The 17,420-nt window shown below is 38.9% G+C and overlaps 2 protein-coding genes across 5 annotated transcripts in view; one reads left to right on the top strand and one right to left on the bottom strand.

Moving 5' to 3' along the window:
* UGP2 (UDP-glucose pyrophosphorylase 2) overlaps positions 1-707 on the bottom strand; it is a 56,558-nt gene extending 55,851 nt beyond the window's left edge. For 2 of the 3 annotated variants that reach the window (XM_042245997.2, XM_060412074.1), the window contains exon 1: positions 4-174. The gene's annotated coding sequence lies outside the window, so the exon portion shown is untranslated. Of the gene's footprint in view, positions 1-3; positions 175-633 lie in introns of those variants that run through there. The other variant, XM_060412075.1, reaches the window with a different exon arrangement.
* The window catches only part of WDPCP (WD repeat containing planar cell polarity effector), a 727,433-nt gene continuing 710,124 nt past the window's right edge, over positions 112-17,420 (top strand). For both annotated transcript variants that reach the window (XM_060412062.1, XM_060412070.1), the window contains exon 1: positions 112-924. The gene's annotated coding sequence lies outside the window, so the exon portion shown is untranslated. The remainder of the gene's footprint in view (positions 925-17,420) is intronic.

The raw sequence follows: 17,420 nt of genomic DNA on the forward strand, positions 1-17,420 counted from the left end.
CACCTCGCAGACAGACAGGAGCAGCCTCCAGTCAGGAGCCGAGGCGGGTTCAGGGCCTGGCCTATGAGACGCACGGAGGTGGCAGGGGGTAGGGCGTCTGCGGCCTGAGGCAGCCCAGCGGAGCCGAAGCTGGGATGGGAGCCGCGCGTTCTGTGGTTGTGAAAGGAGTGTTTCACCAGTACAACTCCCAGCCTTCCACAGATACTTTAGCAAGAGAGAGAACCTGAAGCACGATTGGTTATTTTCGTACTGCTTAAAAATGTTTCCGCTTACCAGAGATTGAAGATAGTCGTGTACCCGGCCGATAGAGCCAGATCGCCCTCCGCCCCCGCACCCCCGCCCCCCAAAGCAACTACCCTGAGAGCCAGGCCCTTCTCAGTAAACGCAAACTCTTCTCACACAGCTGGTGTCGGGAGGGTGAAAATTCGGGAGGGTTAAGGAATAAGCAGTTGGATGTGTGGTACTTACTAACAGGAGGAGAAATGTAGGGCATCGAAGAAAATGCCATGTGAAGGCTCTCGCACCAGAGTACCACCCCGGTTCCAATTCCTACAGAGATTTTCGCTGTGCTAAACGGTTTCCTTTTCTGATAAAAGGGGAAATGGCTTAGGTTACCCATCATGAAATGCTTACCGTTTAGTAGACTCTTGAAGTCCTCAAGGAAAGAGGATTTTAAAAGCTAGAACGTTGGCAGTGACTCGGGGACTGCAAGAGGGCCCGCCCAACGCCGCTAAATCACACCTGGTATTGCCAAGCCTATATGACCCAGTGCGCCGGCCATTGGGTGTATCTCAGACTTTACAAGTCATCACTCAACCCGCCTGCACTGGGACAAGTGAATTGTCAGCGCTATCTTAAGGTGCCTTCTATAAATCAAGTCATTCTAGAAGAGTTTGAGGCATTGGAAAACACTAATCAACCAAGGTAAGCGAGAGTTTTTAAGTGACTCATTCTGTAAACAAACTAATCTTTTTACTGCTGCCTATTCCTATGGGAATGTTACTGAAGTAACACAGAAAAGACCAGTGATTCATTTGCCATACTGGAGAACAATAACCTTTCATATAATATTTTTTCTGTGAAATCCAAAAAGATCACACCCGAAAACCTCTCAGCTATAAAAGTAGTTTCCACAAATAAAACCAAAGAAGTGTAGTAGAATGTCTACACTTCAGTAGAAGCCTTTATGTACAGTAGAGGAATTTTTCCAGCACTAGGTGAGCAGTATTTATCCATCAGGGTCAACACCAAAATAAAATACTACCAAAAAATTTGAGCCCCATAGCGTTGCTTTGCTGCTGCTGCTGCTGCTAAGTTGCTTCAGTGGTGTCCGACTCTGCGCAACCCCATAGATGGAAGCCCGCCAGGCTCCCCCATCCCTCGGATTCTCCAGGCAAGAACACTGGAGTGGGTTGCCCTTTCCTTCTCCAATGCATGGAAGTGAAAAATGAAAGGGAAGTTGCTCAGTCGTGTCTGACTCTTAGCGACCCCATGGACTGCAGCCCACCAGGCTCCGCGGTCCATGGGATTTTCCAGGCAAGAGCACTGGAATGGGGTGCCATTGCCTTCTCCGTTGCTTAGCTGAAAGGTAATAAAGTTGAAGAGTGGTGAAGAGTCTTTAATTATGGAGGTTTTATTGTAAGAAGGATGATCAGTTATTTTCTACCTACCAAAAGATTAAGGGAGAGGAATTGAGTTTTAATTGCAGCAAGAGTTTTTGGTAAAATTTAAGAATGACATCTTGGTTTATGAACGATTATATATTAAGATATAGTATCAAAGGATGTTGTACACTTGCTGCCTCAAGAAATCTCTAAAAAGAAACTGCCTGTCTTCAGTGGTTAAATCATATCAATTCAGAGGCTGGCTCTTAGAGAAGTAAAACTCTAGAAGCTGTATTCCCAAATATTATTTCAAATCAGTTCAGTTCACTTCAGTCCCTCAGTCGTGTCCGACTCTTGCCGACCCCATGGACTGCAGCACGTAGCCTTCCCTGTCCATTACCAACTCCCAGAGTTTACTCAAACTCATGTCCATTGAGTTGGTGATGCCATCCAACCCCTCATCCTCTGTCATCCCCTTCTCCTCCCACCTTCAGTCTTTAGCAGCATCAGGGTCTTCTCAAATGAGTCAGTTCTTCATATCAGGTGGCCAAAGTATTAGAGTTTCAGCTTCAACATCAGTCCTTCCAGTGAACACCCAGGACTGATTTCCTTTAGGATGAACTGGTTGGATCTCCTTGCAGTCCAAGTGGACTCTCAAGAGTCTTCTCCAACACCACAGTTCAAAAGCATCAATTCTTCTGTGCTCAGCTTTCTTTATAGTCCAACTCTCACATCCATACATGACTACTGGAAAAACCATAGCCTTGACTAGACGGACCTTTGTTGGCAAAGTCATGTCTCTGCTTTTTAATATGCTGTCTAGATTGTTCTAACTTTTCTTCCAAGGAGCAAGCATCTTTTAATTTCATGGCCACAGTCACCATCTGCAGTGATTTTGGAGCCCCTCAAAATAAAATCAGCCACTGTTTCTGCTGTTTCCCCATCTATTTGCCATGAAGTGATGGGACCAGACGCCATGATCTTAGTTTTCTGAGTGTTGAGCTAAGCCAACTTTTTCACTCTCCTCTTTCACTTTCATCAAGAGGCTCTTTAATTCTTCACTTTCTGCCATAAGCGTGGTGTCATCTGCATATTTGAGGTTATTGATATTTCTTCCGGCTGTCTTGATTCCAGCTTGTGCTTCATTCAGCTCAGCGTTTCTCATGATGTACTCTGCATATGAGTTAAATAAGCAGGATGACAGTATACAGCCTTGATATACTCCTTTGCCGATTTGAAACCAGTCTGTTGTTCCATGTCCAGTTCTAACTGTTGCTTCCTGACCTGCATGCAGATTTCTCAAGAGGCAGGTTAGGTGGTCTGGTATTCCCGTCTCTCAGAATTTTCCACAGTTTGTTGTGATCTACACAGTCAAAGGCTTTGGCATAGTCAATAAAGCAGATATAGATGTTTTTCTGAAACTCTGTTGCTTTTTCAGTGATCCAAAGGATGCTGGGAATCTGATTTCTGGTTCCTCTGCCTTTTCTAAAATCAGCTTGAACATCTGGAAGTTCACGGTTCACATATTGTTGAAGCCTGACTTGGAGAATTTTGGGCATTACTTTACTAGTATGTGAGATGAGTGCAATTGTGCAGTAGTTTGAGTATTCTTTGGCATTGCCTTTCTTTGGGATTGGAATGAAAACTGACCTTTTCGAGTCCTGTGGCCACTGCTGAGTTCCAAACTTGCTGGCACATTGAGTGCAGCACTTTCACAGCATCATCTTTTAGGATTTGAAATAGCTCAACTGGAATTCCATAGTGCCCTGTAAAATGGAATTTCTGTATACAGTGCTTTAAGTTTCAATTCTGAACCCCCAAACATTTTGTAAAAGAGCCTCTTACTCCCTCAGAACCTCTAGAAACAATCTTACTTGGCAGACCAGATGGGATTAAGGGGAAAATATCAGGGCCATGGAGAAGTTTCAAGTCTTCTTAGAAGGCTATTGTCTATTTCTGAAATATATTTACATATTTTAATGACTGAAAAGTCATTTTGTGTGTGTATGCGTGGTCTTTTTTTTCATAATACACTACTGTGAAATTTTCGTTTAGGGTCCATGACACTGATAGTCTGTAAAATTAGATATTTGTAATGTAAATGGATAGATTTACAGATGAAAGTTTTAAAGAAATTTAGGTGTATGTGTGGGGAGCAGGGGCAGAATCTAAAGGAAGAAGTAAATGGTGACCTGGGAAGGAGTGTGTGTACACACAGGGATGAGTTGAAATGAAATTAACTGTAAATTAAAAAGAATGCTGGAAGCCAATTTTTCACTGGTACTATATACTACCATCCAAGGATGATATAAATTCTGCTTATAATTTTCTCATTCTTTCTTCTACTTCTGAGTAGAAACTTGAGAAAATTCAGTTTAATTTACCCAGTTCTATGTCTGGGATATATAACAACCTTGTTGTATCTTTTTCTTTAGACAGGAACATTCTATCAACACAAGGAAATAATGGCTCCTGCCTTATTTCTAAGCATCCCTTTTTTGGTGCCTATTTAGATTTAATGCTTGACATAGTATCTGGTGCATAGCAAGAACTCAATAAATTTATTCTTTGTGACCAGTCTAGTGCCAATAAATCTTTTCAACTTGCAGTGTTGTATCCTAGTCTCTACCCTTTGAGAGCTGTAAATAAGATTACATTTTAAACATAAATTTAGAGGTAAAGAATTTTTAAGTTTCAGTTATTTCCACCAAGAATGTGAACTTGGGCCAACGTAAAAGAGTAATAGCAGAAAATGCACCATCCTAATGACTTGACAGTAAGCTTTCCTAACTACCTAACTACCCACCATAAGCATTATCTAATATGTGGTGGTTTAGAAATTGCTAAAGTATGAAATTAGTGTACAGATCAGCAATGTGTGTGGTCTTTTAATTCTTTTCCTGTCTATTTTGACCCTGTTCCCCACACACAAGAAAATAAAGCAGTGCAGTTTTGGAGAACATGTCAAAGACATAAAAATTTCTATGTCATGCCCAAAGTTTAGCCAAGAGACCAAGCAACAATTACACACTAAACTATTGCCCACATTCAACATTGGCACCCATCTATACTCATCTAAATCCTAGGCCACCCACTGAAAGAAGAAAAAGGGGACTACTATTAATTAGTCAGAAGTTGCCAGTTATTGACTAGACATAACAGTAGGGCATTTTACTTGAGTCAAAAAGTGACCAAACAGGGTTAACTGGAAAATGATATCAAGTAATATCTGTGAAACAGACTACTAGAGGAAATGAATGATGTTTCCAAATACTTGAGGAAGAGAAAGACTTCATTCTTTCCTGTTGCCAACACCCTGTTGTTAATGAGTCAGGAAGTTTTCTGAAACAAGTTGTGAGTTTCAATTATAACGTATCCTTCCATTTATTCATAGTATGATTTTTAAAATTACATTTGAAGGTTATATAACTTTATATCACAACAATATTGCTTTATATCACAGCAATTATTTCAAATAAGATGTTTTTAAAAACAGAGTTTTTCACATTATCTCAAGAGTTGGTAAACCAATCTTCTGAGTAGTATTAATAGTCACCAGGCTTGCAAAAATACAGTTTAACCACAACATGCATCATCTTGTTCATGCTTATGGATAATTTCCTTCCCGGTTCTCCTTTGAAAGTTGCATAGAAGTCAGGTTTTTTCTATGTTGTCTCCTGTTACTCTTATTCTACATGTTGTCCAGAGGAGAATGTTGGTGACAAATGGTGATGCCCATAAATTGTTAAATCTCACTTCTATGCCAAACTGCATATAACCCCTTGATTATAGAGGCATAATGAACAGGCCCAGGAATAACTGTAAAGAATAGTCTGTATTCACTCAAGAGTTTCTAATAAACACAGATTGTTATATAGTCATAATTCAGAAATATGAAAAAACTCATTAAGGAATAATACATCTCTTGCTGCTAAGTCACTTCAGTTGTGTCCGACTCTGTACGACCCCATAGACGGAAGCCCACCAGGCTCCCCCATCCCTGGGATTCTTCAGGCAAGAACACTGGAGTGGGTTGCCGTTTCTGTTACTAAACTTATAAGATAAAATAAACCTTATACTTCTTTACTAAGGTGATGTATACATAGGTGATAAAATTACTTATTGACTTTGAAATCCTCAAAAAGAACTGATAAATAGAAAAGTATTCAGTTTAATCCTGTTTTTCTTCCTCTTTTAAACATATTAAAGATTCCCCACTGTGTATTCCATCAAACATCTTTTGATAGCTTTCCAAACATCTCTGCCTCTCGTCTAGCTTATTAAATTGCCTGCCAGTGCCACCACTGGGAAGGAAAGGATAAAGAATTTCTGTTCCCTCACTTAGGCTCAGGGAATTTATTTTAAGCATTTACATTCACCACCCTAACTAAATATTAAAGAAAAGATCCTCAGGACTGTTCTTTGGATGAAGCTTAAATAACTAGGTTAACTGTGCCATTAAAATGGGTAATATGATTAGCAAACAAAAGCTGTTTTTTTTTTTTTTCCCTTCTTAGAATGAAAAGGAGTAGGACTGTCATATTAGAGAAAAGACCATAGGAAAAAATGTGGTATATGTTAAGTTCTGATATCATTTTTGATTAAACTTTTTAAAAACTTTTCAATAATGATGCTCATCTTAAAAAAAAAAAAAAATGAAAAACAACTAATGTACCAAAATGCCTATAAGGAATAGCAGTTCTCTCCTGCTCTGCCTTTCTTTATTCCAATCCTGTTACCCAAGGAGACCATTATTCTTCTGACAGTTTACCTCAGTTATACCTGATTGTTATTTTTAAGTGCTTATTTTGCTATTTCTTTGGTTTCTGGATTCTTGTTATTGTACATTTTAACTGCTTGTTATAATAGATATGGACTTTGCTCACATATTCCTTGGACATTCTTTCCTCCATTGTTTTAGTCTCCTAAACTTTGTAGAACTATATTTCCCAACCTTTCCTCATCGTAAGACAGAGAGAATATGGTATACTATGGTAACCTGAAGGGAATTTGTAGATATCTATACTGGACTTGCTGAAAAATTAACCACTTTAAAAATATATATAAAATAATGAAAATAAAAATAAATGTAAAGTAATATGAAAAATATTAACTGTTAAATTTGTAAAAAAACCTGAGATAGTGAAGGACAGGAAAGCCTGGCATTCTGCAGTCCATGGGGTTGCAAAGAATCAGACACAGCTGAGCAACTGAACTGAGATGAAACCTTCAAATTTTTGAATGAGAAATTTGAACTTCTGTACCTGAACATATTATTTTAAAAATCAAGTTTAATGCCTGAAATAGCTCTACATGGGTTCTGATAAAGATTTTCAACTGTTAATCTCTTCAAATTCTTGAGAGTCACTGTAGTAGGCTGGAAAATGCCTCCCAATGATATCTAGTTCTTAATCCCCGGGACCTATGAGTATTATCCCGTCTGGTAACAGGGACTTCAAAAACGGAACTAATTTAAGGATTTTCATGTGGAGAGATTATCCTGGTTTATTTGGGTAGGTCCTAAATGTAATCACAAGTGTCCGTAATAAATGTATACAGAGGGAGATTCGAAGACAGAGAAGAAAAAACCATGTGATGATGGAAGCAGAGGGAGAGAAAGATGATGTGATTCAAAGCCATGAGCTAAAGAATGAAGATGGCCACCATAAGCTGGAAAAGGCAAAGAAATGTTCGTCCCTTAGAGCCTCCAAAGGTTGCGTGGCCCCTCTTACATCTTAATTTCAGCCCAGAGAAATCCATTTCGACTTCCAGAACTGTAAGGGAATACATACATGTTGTTATAAACCACTTGGACTGTGGTAATTTGTTTCAGCAGCCATAGGAAACTGATGCAGTCACCATTCATGAGGAACATTGCACAAATACAAGGTAAAAAAAAAATTTAAACCTTTTCTTTTGCAACCGTTCAAAAATGTATAATGATTGATATTCTATTCAAAGAATCTGACAGCTTTTTTATCTATGAACACAGTATTATGATAAGGCAAATGGATTTTTTAATCCAACTGAAGTTTTTTCTAGCAAGTATTTTAAAATAATGTTGAGGCTTTAGCTTGTGAAACACACGTGCATTGTTGGATCAATCAGGCTGAAACTACTTCGCATGACATTAAGAGGGCACATCAGCTGCAACCAATCAGAAGAGTCTGATGTCTGTGAAGTCAGAGTTTCAGAGCCATCAGAGTGGCACCATCCTGGAGCTCCATGCTGGTGACAATGTGCTGAGTACAGTCAAGGATGTATTCTACCATCTGGACGTCTATTTCAGCAGCCAACTGCTGAGCGTACTGCTGTTCACCTTGGATAAGAGGCCTAGTGGAACTACTAGACATTTCTTATCACCCATTCCACCTCTGATTTCTTTGGGCCATCTTCTGATAAAGCCTGTGAGCAGCTGGAGGCAGGCAGTCCAGGGGGTCGAAACTGCCTGTCCCAGGCCTGAAAGGCTTAATATCATGCTTCACAGCTATAAGCCATTCAAAACAAAATTAGGAAATTCTGGTTTGTATTACTCCTCCCACAACTGCTGTGTAGTATGCCAAGAAAATAAGAATTTGGAGCAGAGAGCAGTGCTAGGAGATAGAGGCTCTTCTCAGTTATCAGTGACTTTCAAAAAGAATGTTACAGAGAAAACATTAGAGGTTGACAAACCTATTGAAGGTTTGGCTTTGCATGGACAAATTAAAAACTAAGATTATTCAAATAATAGAAATAAATTTATTGAAGAACTACTGTCTGAATTTGGAGCATCACAGACAGATTTAGAGATTTAAGTTGTTTGATATGTAAGCTTTTTTAACACAAATCAGCATGGGATAGAGACCAGATAAAGGCACAAATGGAGTAAGAGGATAATGAAAAAAAAAAAGGATCTAACTAGACCATAACTTTCCTCAAGTCATGTTAGCTTGAGGGCTTTTACCAGTTTCCTAGTGAAAAGGAATAAAACAATAATAATTATTTGAAATTTTCATGTATATGTGTATGTATGTTGGTATACATGCATATTTCATATATTTGTTTATAATTTATATACTTTCTTATTCCAAAAAGAATTTGAGGCCAAGACACATATATTCTTAAGTTCATTGCTTAGTAAACTGCAATGAATATAATTCATTCTGTAGTGGAAATTCAATTTCATCATTCTCATCTAATCTTTCTTGTTATCTATAGATAGCCATGTTAAAGGAGTCCTTTAGGCATTATTTTTTAAATGGCTTTTTCTCATTAGCGTGACCCCAAATGATAACAGTCCAGATTCTAGGGTTCAGAGAGATTTAGGAAGTAAGTGAACTTCATTATTGTATATTAGGTATACTAGATTAGGTGTGTTATACATTAGAGTTGCCCCTTGAATAACGTGGTGGTGGCAGGGGAAGAGGCATTGACTCTACCTATACAGTGGAAAATCCAACTACTGCTGTTTCTGTCTCAAAAACAAAGCAACTGATAAATGATTCACCCAAGGGTAGGAGGCTAAAACAATTTAATTAGAATCAAGACTGAAACTCTAGTTCTTAGGATTCCACATATTGTGATCTCTAATTGAGCACAAACTTTCCCCCACACTTAGAGATCTATAAAATGAAAATTAAGGTACTATGTTGAGAAAAATCTGTGTATAAGTGGACCTTTCCAATTCAAACTCCTGTTCAAGGATCAACTATACATAATCAGTCTCTAAAGCTGTAAACACTGAAGTCCCTTTAAAAGTATCCCTACAAAATATGTACTATTATCCAAGGGTTCCCTGGCGGCTCAGACGGTAAAGCGTCTGTCTACAATGCGGGAGTTGGGAAGATCCCCTGGAGAAGGAAATGGCAATCCACTCCAGTACTATTGCCTGGAAAATCCCATGAACAGAGGAGCCTGGTAGGCTACAGTCCATGGGGTCGCAAAGAGTTGGACACGACCGAGCGACTTCACTTCACTTCATCCAAGGGTTAGTTTGTTTTAATTTATTGGTATTTTTTTTCTGTTTCAGGGTCTATAACAGTATTGATTTCTAGGGAGGCAGAAGAGTGTATTGGAAAAAGCAGACTTTAGAAAATAGCCTGTTTTTTATTTTTCGTCTGCCACTTAGAACTTGAAAACCCTGGATAAATTACTTGGTTAACTTTATTAGCCTTAGTTTCCTCACTAAAAGATGAAAATAACAACTAATATCCTGTCTTGCCTCCTACAGATATCATAAAGATCATCTTGGTCAGTGTTGGCAGGATAATTATTTCAACTGATGGTTTCCTGTATTGTTTGACATAAATTAATGTCGTATGTGTTATTCGTCGACTGTTCAGTTCAGTTCAGTGACTCAGTCGTGTCCAACTCTTTATGATTCCATGGACTGCAGCACTCCAGGCTACCCTGTCCATCTCAACTCCCAGAGCTTGCTCAAACTTATGTCCATCAAATCTGTGATGCCATCCAACCGTCTCATCCTCTGTCATCCTATTCTCCTCCTGCCTTCAGTCTTTCCCAGCATCAGGGTCTTTTCCAATGAATCAGTTCTTGACTGTAATTACTTATTAAATATTTGTTTTTCCCTCCACAGACTGTAAGCTCCTTGAGAACAAGGACCATATCTATCTTGTATCCCCAGAGCATATCACAGTCTTTGGCACATAATAGGCACTCAAAAGAAACTTGTTGAATAAGTTATCAAATGAGATATTTATGAATGAATTTTAAAAGCAGTGGAGTGCTATACAGGTCTACATTAGAGTTTTCCCATAATTTCTTTAGGAAACATATTTGGGATGGTAAATAATTGACTTATAATTTTACTTCTGGAATTCTAAAGGAGACATTTCAAAACAAGTTTGTTGTAATAGAATATTTGCAAAGATGGTCATAATTCTTCCTACCTCTGTGCTCTGCTCCTTTGCAACATCACTTCACCACTCCTGTCATTAAGAGGTAGAATCTTTCCTCCTTACCTTGAGTCTGGGTGGTCTAATGACTTTCTTTGATCAATAGAATGAGGCCAAAGTGATGTTGTGTGACATTTAGGCCTTAGCCTTTCCAGTAGTTCATCTCTTCTGTTGAAATGCTGCCCTGACATCACTATGTGAAGAAGCCCATCCTAGCTTACTGGAAAATGACAGCCCACTTGAGGTAGAAGAGTAGTTAAACTATAATAGGTATATTTAAAGTCAACATAAGAGGATACTGCTGCTGCTGCTGCAAAGTCACTTCAGTCGTGTCCGACTCTGTGCGACCCCATAGACAGCAGCCCACCAGGCTCTTCTCTCCCTGGGATTCTCCAGGCAAGAATACTGGAGTGGGTTGCCATTTCCTTCTCCAATGCATGAAAGTGAAAAGTGAAAGTGAAGTCACTCAGTCGTGTCCGACGCTTCGCAACCCCATGGACTGCAGCCTACCAGGCTCCTCTGTCCATGGGATTTTCCAGGCAAGAGTACTGGAGTGGGTTGCCTTTGCCTTCTCCGTAAGAGGATACTATCAGTCATTAAAAGGTGTGGTGGTTGTACATATGCTGACATGGAAAATATTCCCTTTATCTTCAGTGGGGAGAAAAGTCCAGTTAACTCTCATTTACCCTCCCCTCCCACCCTGCTCCCCCCATTACTTCTGCTCAGGCTTTACCCAGGAACTTGAAGTAGACGGAGAAGCATGGTCTGTATTGTCATTCCTCTCCCCTCTCCTTCTGGTCCTAGTTCCTCAGGAGCTGAGAGACTGGAGGAAAAATGTGGAAGAGTGATAAATATCTTTTTAGTTCCCTGGTTTGCAATTACAGTTCTTTGTTAGTTGTTACTGCTTTACTTCTACATGGCAAAGATGTAAATGCCAGCTTTCTAATGCAGCATTTATAAGATTTGTGAGAACAGGAGGAGGGTGCTTGCAATGTCTTCCAGCTATGCAGTTCCCTGACCTGGGAGATCTGGTGCAAACTCGACTTCTTTACCCTACCTCAGCTCTTATAATTTGTAACACACCCACAGACTCTGCTTTAAGGATCCCCTTACCCAAAGACTGCTCTCTTAGGTGGAACATTAGCAGGATGACTTAAATCCTGCTTCCTTCCAAGAGGTCTGTTGGCTAATGAGAAAATCCTACTTCCTTGCGACACCAAATAGTCTGATAATACACTTCTCCTTTGCTTCCTAGTTTCCACTCTGTCATCTCTTTCTTTTCTCCTTTCTCCACTTAAAGTAGTACAGGGCAGATCAACAGGAAGGCTACCTAATACTGATGAACCTATTTTCAGGGCAGGAATAGAGACACAGACATAGAGAATGGACACAGTGGAAGAAGGAGAAGGTGAGACAAATTGAGAGAGTAGCATTGACATACGTACACTACCTTTTTAAAAATAAATAGCTGGTAGGAAGCTGCTGTATAACACAGAGTGCCCATGCTCTGTGATGACCTAGAGGGGTAAGATGGTGGGGAGGCAGTGAGAGGGAGGTTCTAGAAGGAAGGGATATATATATATACATACATACATACATACATACATACTTATGGCTGATTTGTGCTGTTGTATGGCAGAAATTAATACAACATTGAAAAGCAGTTATTTTCCAATTAAAAATTATAAGAAAGATAGCAACCTAAAAAATATCCAACAAGTTGATGTCGATCTTCCCTTCTTCTGGGAAGTGATTTTTCAGTCTTTATAGCTCCCCTGGTTTGGAAAGTAGGAAACCCACTTCCCTGCTCCCCATGAACAAGGTGCTGTACTCTGGCCTACAACAATGCAGACAATTTCTGTTTTCATTATACTTCCTCAGTCTTCTAGTCATAGAGACTGGGGATAGGTGGGGAAGGATTGGAATTGGAAGCAACAAAGTTCCAATTATTGAAGCTTTCTCTTTAAAATGAAAGATACTCAACACCTCTGTGCTCAGCTTGACATGTCACCAACTCTGGGGCAATGTGGTAAATCCTACTCAAATCCTATGATGTGTCATAAAAAGTTTTCAGGTAACAGAAAAATTCAAGGGGTGGAAATAATTAAATAAAATGTGGAGGAAAACAGTTTTCAGATGAAGTGTGTTAATGAAAAACATAACTGGACAACTTGAACCATTTTATTTTTCACCTTCTTATGAAATTTCCAAGCATGGTTTCATTCATTTATTCATCCAACAAATATTCATTGAACACCTACATGAATCAGACACTAGTAGGCCATAAGTTTATGGTAGCAAACTTGATAAAGAAGTTCCTGACCTAAGCGAAGGTGACAGACTATAAACAAGTAAATAATAGTTAGTTAATACTGTAGATTGAATAAAAAGCTGTGAAGAAAATAAATTGAGTGCTGTGATCCAGAATAAGAAGGAGCATTAATATGGTAATATGGTCAAGAAAATCCTCTCTGAGGGCATTTAAGCTGCTGCCTGTAGGGGCTCAAATATAGTCCATATGGTGCTCTCCAGAAAGGTACCTTTTCCTAATTACAAAGAATCCATGTGTGGGTTAATGTGAAGGCTCTGAACATTTAAGCCAAAACCTGAAGGATAAAAAGGAGTCAAGTCAGTCATGTAAAGACCTAAGGGGAAAAGTACTCCAGATAGAATATCAAATGACAGAGGCTCTGAGATAGAAAGAGGACTGTGTGTTCTAGGAGATGGCAGGAGGCTGGGGTGAGGAAATAAGAGAAGAGTGGCATGAGGTGAGAGATGCATCTGGAGAAGTAGGAAGGAATCAGACATTCAGGGCAGCTGTATAGGTTTTGGATTTTATCCTCTCCTTCATTTAAAGCAAGGGACTGACATGGTCTGATTTACATTTTTTAAAGACAATAGAGCTATATTTTGAAAGTAGAAATAACAGGAATTAACAATGAACTGGATGAAGGTAGAATTGGATGAGGAGGCAGGAGTCATGGGGAGTGAATTAAAAGGGAAGAGTCAAAAGTGGCAGTTCATCATAGCACCAGGTATTGAGATGGTCAAGGCTGAGGGGGATTCAGATTCAAAGAGAGAAAATTCTGTTTGGTCATGTTTAGTCTGAAATGCCTAGGAGACATAAGGAGATGCTAAGTAGATGTTTAAAGCTGTGAATCTGGAGGTCAAAAAGAAGTCTAGCCTGCTTATATAAAGTTAGGAATTGTCAGCAGATAGTTTTTAAAGCTTGAGGACTTATATAGGAGAGAAGACATATAGAATAGAAAAGAGGGTACAGGAACTACAGCATTTAGAATCACATTAGAAAAGGTGGTGTTACAGTGTTCTTGCCTGGAGAATCCCAGGGACGGGGGAGCCTGGTGGGCTGCCGTCTATGAGGTCACACAGAGTTGGACATGACTGAAGCGACTTAGCAGCAGCAGCAGTGGTAAAGAACCTGCCTGCCAATGCAGGAGACCCAAGAGGCTTGGGTTCAATCCCTGGGTCAGGAAGATCCCCTGGAGAAGGGCAAGGCAGTTCACTCCAATATTCATGCCTGGAGAGTCGCATAGATGCAGAGGAGCCTTGTGGACAGTCCATGGGGTCACAGAGCGTTGGACAAATACTGAACAACTAACAAATAAGCAAGAGCAAGAGTAGCCAGTTATTTAAGAAAACCAGCCTAGTGTGCAGAATAGAGCCCAGCAAGGAGAGTATCAGAAAAGGCCAATTATGAAAGTTTAATTAAACTGAGTACAGAAAAGGGAGCCAAATTGAGATTGTTACTTTCATAGGAGTGATAGGGAGATTGAAATAGGGAGATTGAAGTTTGCCATTTATCTTAGCAACGCTAATTATAAGAAGGCAGTGGAACCTCAGAGTTCTGAGAGAAAATTAATTCTGAACCTAGAATCCTATAGACAGACAAAGCATTGAAGGATGAGGGCAAATGAGGGAATTTAAAACTATTTTTTTGACCTCTCATATATCTTTTCAGAAAAAAAAAGAAACCTGGGAAGCTGGTAATAGGATCTGCTCTATGAATGCAATAAAAAAGATACTTCAGTGCAAATATTTAGAATTCCAAGGTGATCAGTAATAATAAGAATGAAAAGTAAGAAGGATCTCAGAAGAACATCTTTAAGAAAAAAGTAGATTCATTTTATACAATAGCATGTTTAAAAAACCTTAATAATTTTAATGAGAATGACGTTTTTCCTGCCATCAACCCCCCCCCCCCCGCAAAAAAAAGACAATTAAAATCTTTAGTAAAGGCAAAAAATTGTGTAACTCATGGTCCAAATATGAAACTAAGATGTGACAGTATTATGAGTAATCAATGGAAAAGAGAATCTGTTTGACATTGACACCTAGAACATTCTCCTTCAATAAGCATAAATTTAATAATATGGCTTACATTTGTCTTTTTACAAGTCTGTTTATACAATTGATTCAGCAGTGAATAAGATTTACAAAATTGTAATATTGAAAAAAAAGTCACTTTTAAAAATAAGTTGAAGGACAAAATACAAAAGACAATTATCCTGACACAGTAAATATTATAATTATTGACTGTGTAAAAGTAGTGGTACAGCTAATGGAAGTTGGGAAGTGGAGGGAAGTGAAAGGATGCAAATGCACTAATCTTACATAATGGAGGAATTAAGAGACATTTTAAAATGTGTGAATGAACACTTTCAAATGGTAGGTCAAGAAATAGAGGTTTAACGACCCAATCAAAAAATAGGCCAAAGAACTAAACAGACATTTCTCCAAAGAAGACATTCAGATGGCTAACAAACACATGAAAAGATACTCAACATCACTCATTGAGGAATGCAAATCAAAACCACAGTGAGGTACCATTTCACGCCGGTCAGAATGGCTGCTATCCAAAAATCTACAAACAATAAATGCTGGAAAGGGTGTGGAGAAAAGGGAACCCTCTTAGACTGTTGGTGGGAATGCAAACTAGTACAGCCACTATGGAGAACAGTGTGGAGATTCCATAAAAAACTGGAAAAGAACTGCCATTGACCCAGCAATCCCACTGCTGGGCATACACACCAAGGAAACCAGAATTGAAAGAGACACATGATGAACACCCCAGTGTTCATCACAGCACTGTTTACAATAGCCAGGATATGGAAATAACCTAGATGTCCATCAGCAGATGAATGGATGTGAAAGCTGTGGTACATATATACAATGGAGTATTACTCAGCCATTAAAAAGAATACATTTGAATCAGTTCTAATGAGGTGGGTGAAACTGGAGCCTATTATACAGAGTGAAGTAAGTCAGAAAGAAAAACACCAATATAGTATACTAACGCATATATATGGAATTTAGAAAGATGGTAATGATGACCCTATATGCGAGACAGCAAAAGAGACACAGACATAGAACAGTCTATTGGACTCTGTGGGAGAAGGCAAGAGTGAGATGATCTGAGAGAATAGCACTGAAACGTATATTATCATATGTGAAACAGACCACCAGTCCAGGTTCGATGCATGAGACAGGGTGCTTGGGGCTGGTGCACTGGGATGACCCTGAGGGATGGGATGGGGAGGGAGTTGGGAGGGGGGTTTAGGATGGGGAACACATTTACACCCATGGCTGATTCATGTCAGTGTATGGCAAAAACCACTACAATATTGTAAAGTAATTAGCCTACAATTAAATAAAGTAATAAAAAAGAAATAGAGGTTTAAATATATTTAAAGCAATTAAGTAAGAAATAGAACTTAATGTACTGTAATAAAAATTGCAAAGATGAGACTAGGGAAAGAAAAATGGAGGCTGATGTAAGTAAGCTAAGTTCTTATTGTTCTTTTTCAAAGAGTGGACTCAATTTTTAAAAAGTCAGGAATTGAATCTAAATGTGGCAGTAGGTGTGTATTATTTTGGAGGATAGAGGTATCTATCAGAAGTACTAAAAACAGTTTCACGTAGCTATCTTTAGAGTAGTGGTTTTCAAACTGTGGGAGTGAATCAAGTTAGTGGGCTACAATCTACATTAGAAGGGCAAAAAAGAAAAAGTATGAACAAGTAAAATTCTTGAAACTTTTATCATCTGTGTGTGTGTGTGTGTGTGTGTGTGTGTGTGTGTGTGTGTGTGGGTGTAAAGTGTATTTCCTACTTGGGTCCTCGTCAAAAAAGTAATCCAGGAAGTAGAACTAAGTTGTGGACAGTAGTTGGGCAACATTTTAATCTTTTATTTTTCTACTCCATGTATTTGAATTTTTAACTCATGCGTGTATTAATTTTGTAATAATTAAAAATATGTATCTGTATTTTAATATATTAAAAAATTCATAAGCTTTCATAAGATAATGTGGTATATTTCCTAACAAAAGCAGATACTAGGCAATTTTCTTAAGAAACAGAATGACAGGCAATCTTACCATCACTTAGCAAGAAAGGAAAAATTAACAGCAAGTTTTAAAGATTACTTAAGGCTTAAGAGAGGGAAGCCTGGGGCAGGGCCAAGAATTTAAGACTTTAGGAGTAGATTAAGTGGATAAAAGAAATAAAAGTTCAAATATCACTTTCAGGATATAACCCAATACTAAGAATGACCTTGAATCAACAAATAATTTTACCTTATTGTCTCTATGTAATGTTTCATCTATCAGTGAACAATATAATTGCTTGCATTTCTATGGTGACTTTCAACTTTCCTCAGTTTGCATCAAATATGATACAATTTTAGAGCACCTGTTTGCCCAGATCCTCCATTTTCTAAAAGCTTCTACCCCACTGGGGTGAGATCTCTGTGGCCATGTGCAATTTGTGACCTACCACCTAGCCATAAGAGTGTTGGTCCCTTAGTCAGTCATGTCTGACCCTTTGCAACCCCAGGGAGTACAGCCCACCAGGATCCCCTGTTCATGGAATTCTTCAGGCAAGAATACTAGAGTCAGTAGCCATTCCC

Source organism: Ovis aries, chromosome 3 (assembly GCF_016772045.2).
Source record: "Ovis aries strain OAR_USU_Benz2616 breed Rambouillet chromosome 3, ARS-UI_Ramb_v3.0, whole genome shotgun sequence".
Classification (NCBI taxonomy): Eukaryota; Metazoa; Chordata; class Mammalia; order Artiodactyla; family Bovidae; genus Ovis; species Ovis aries.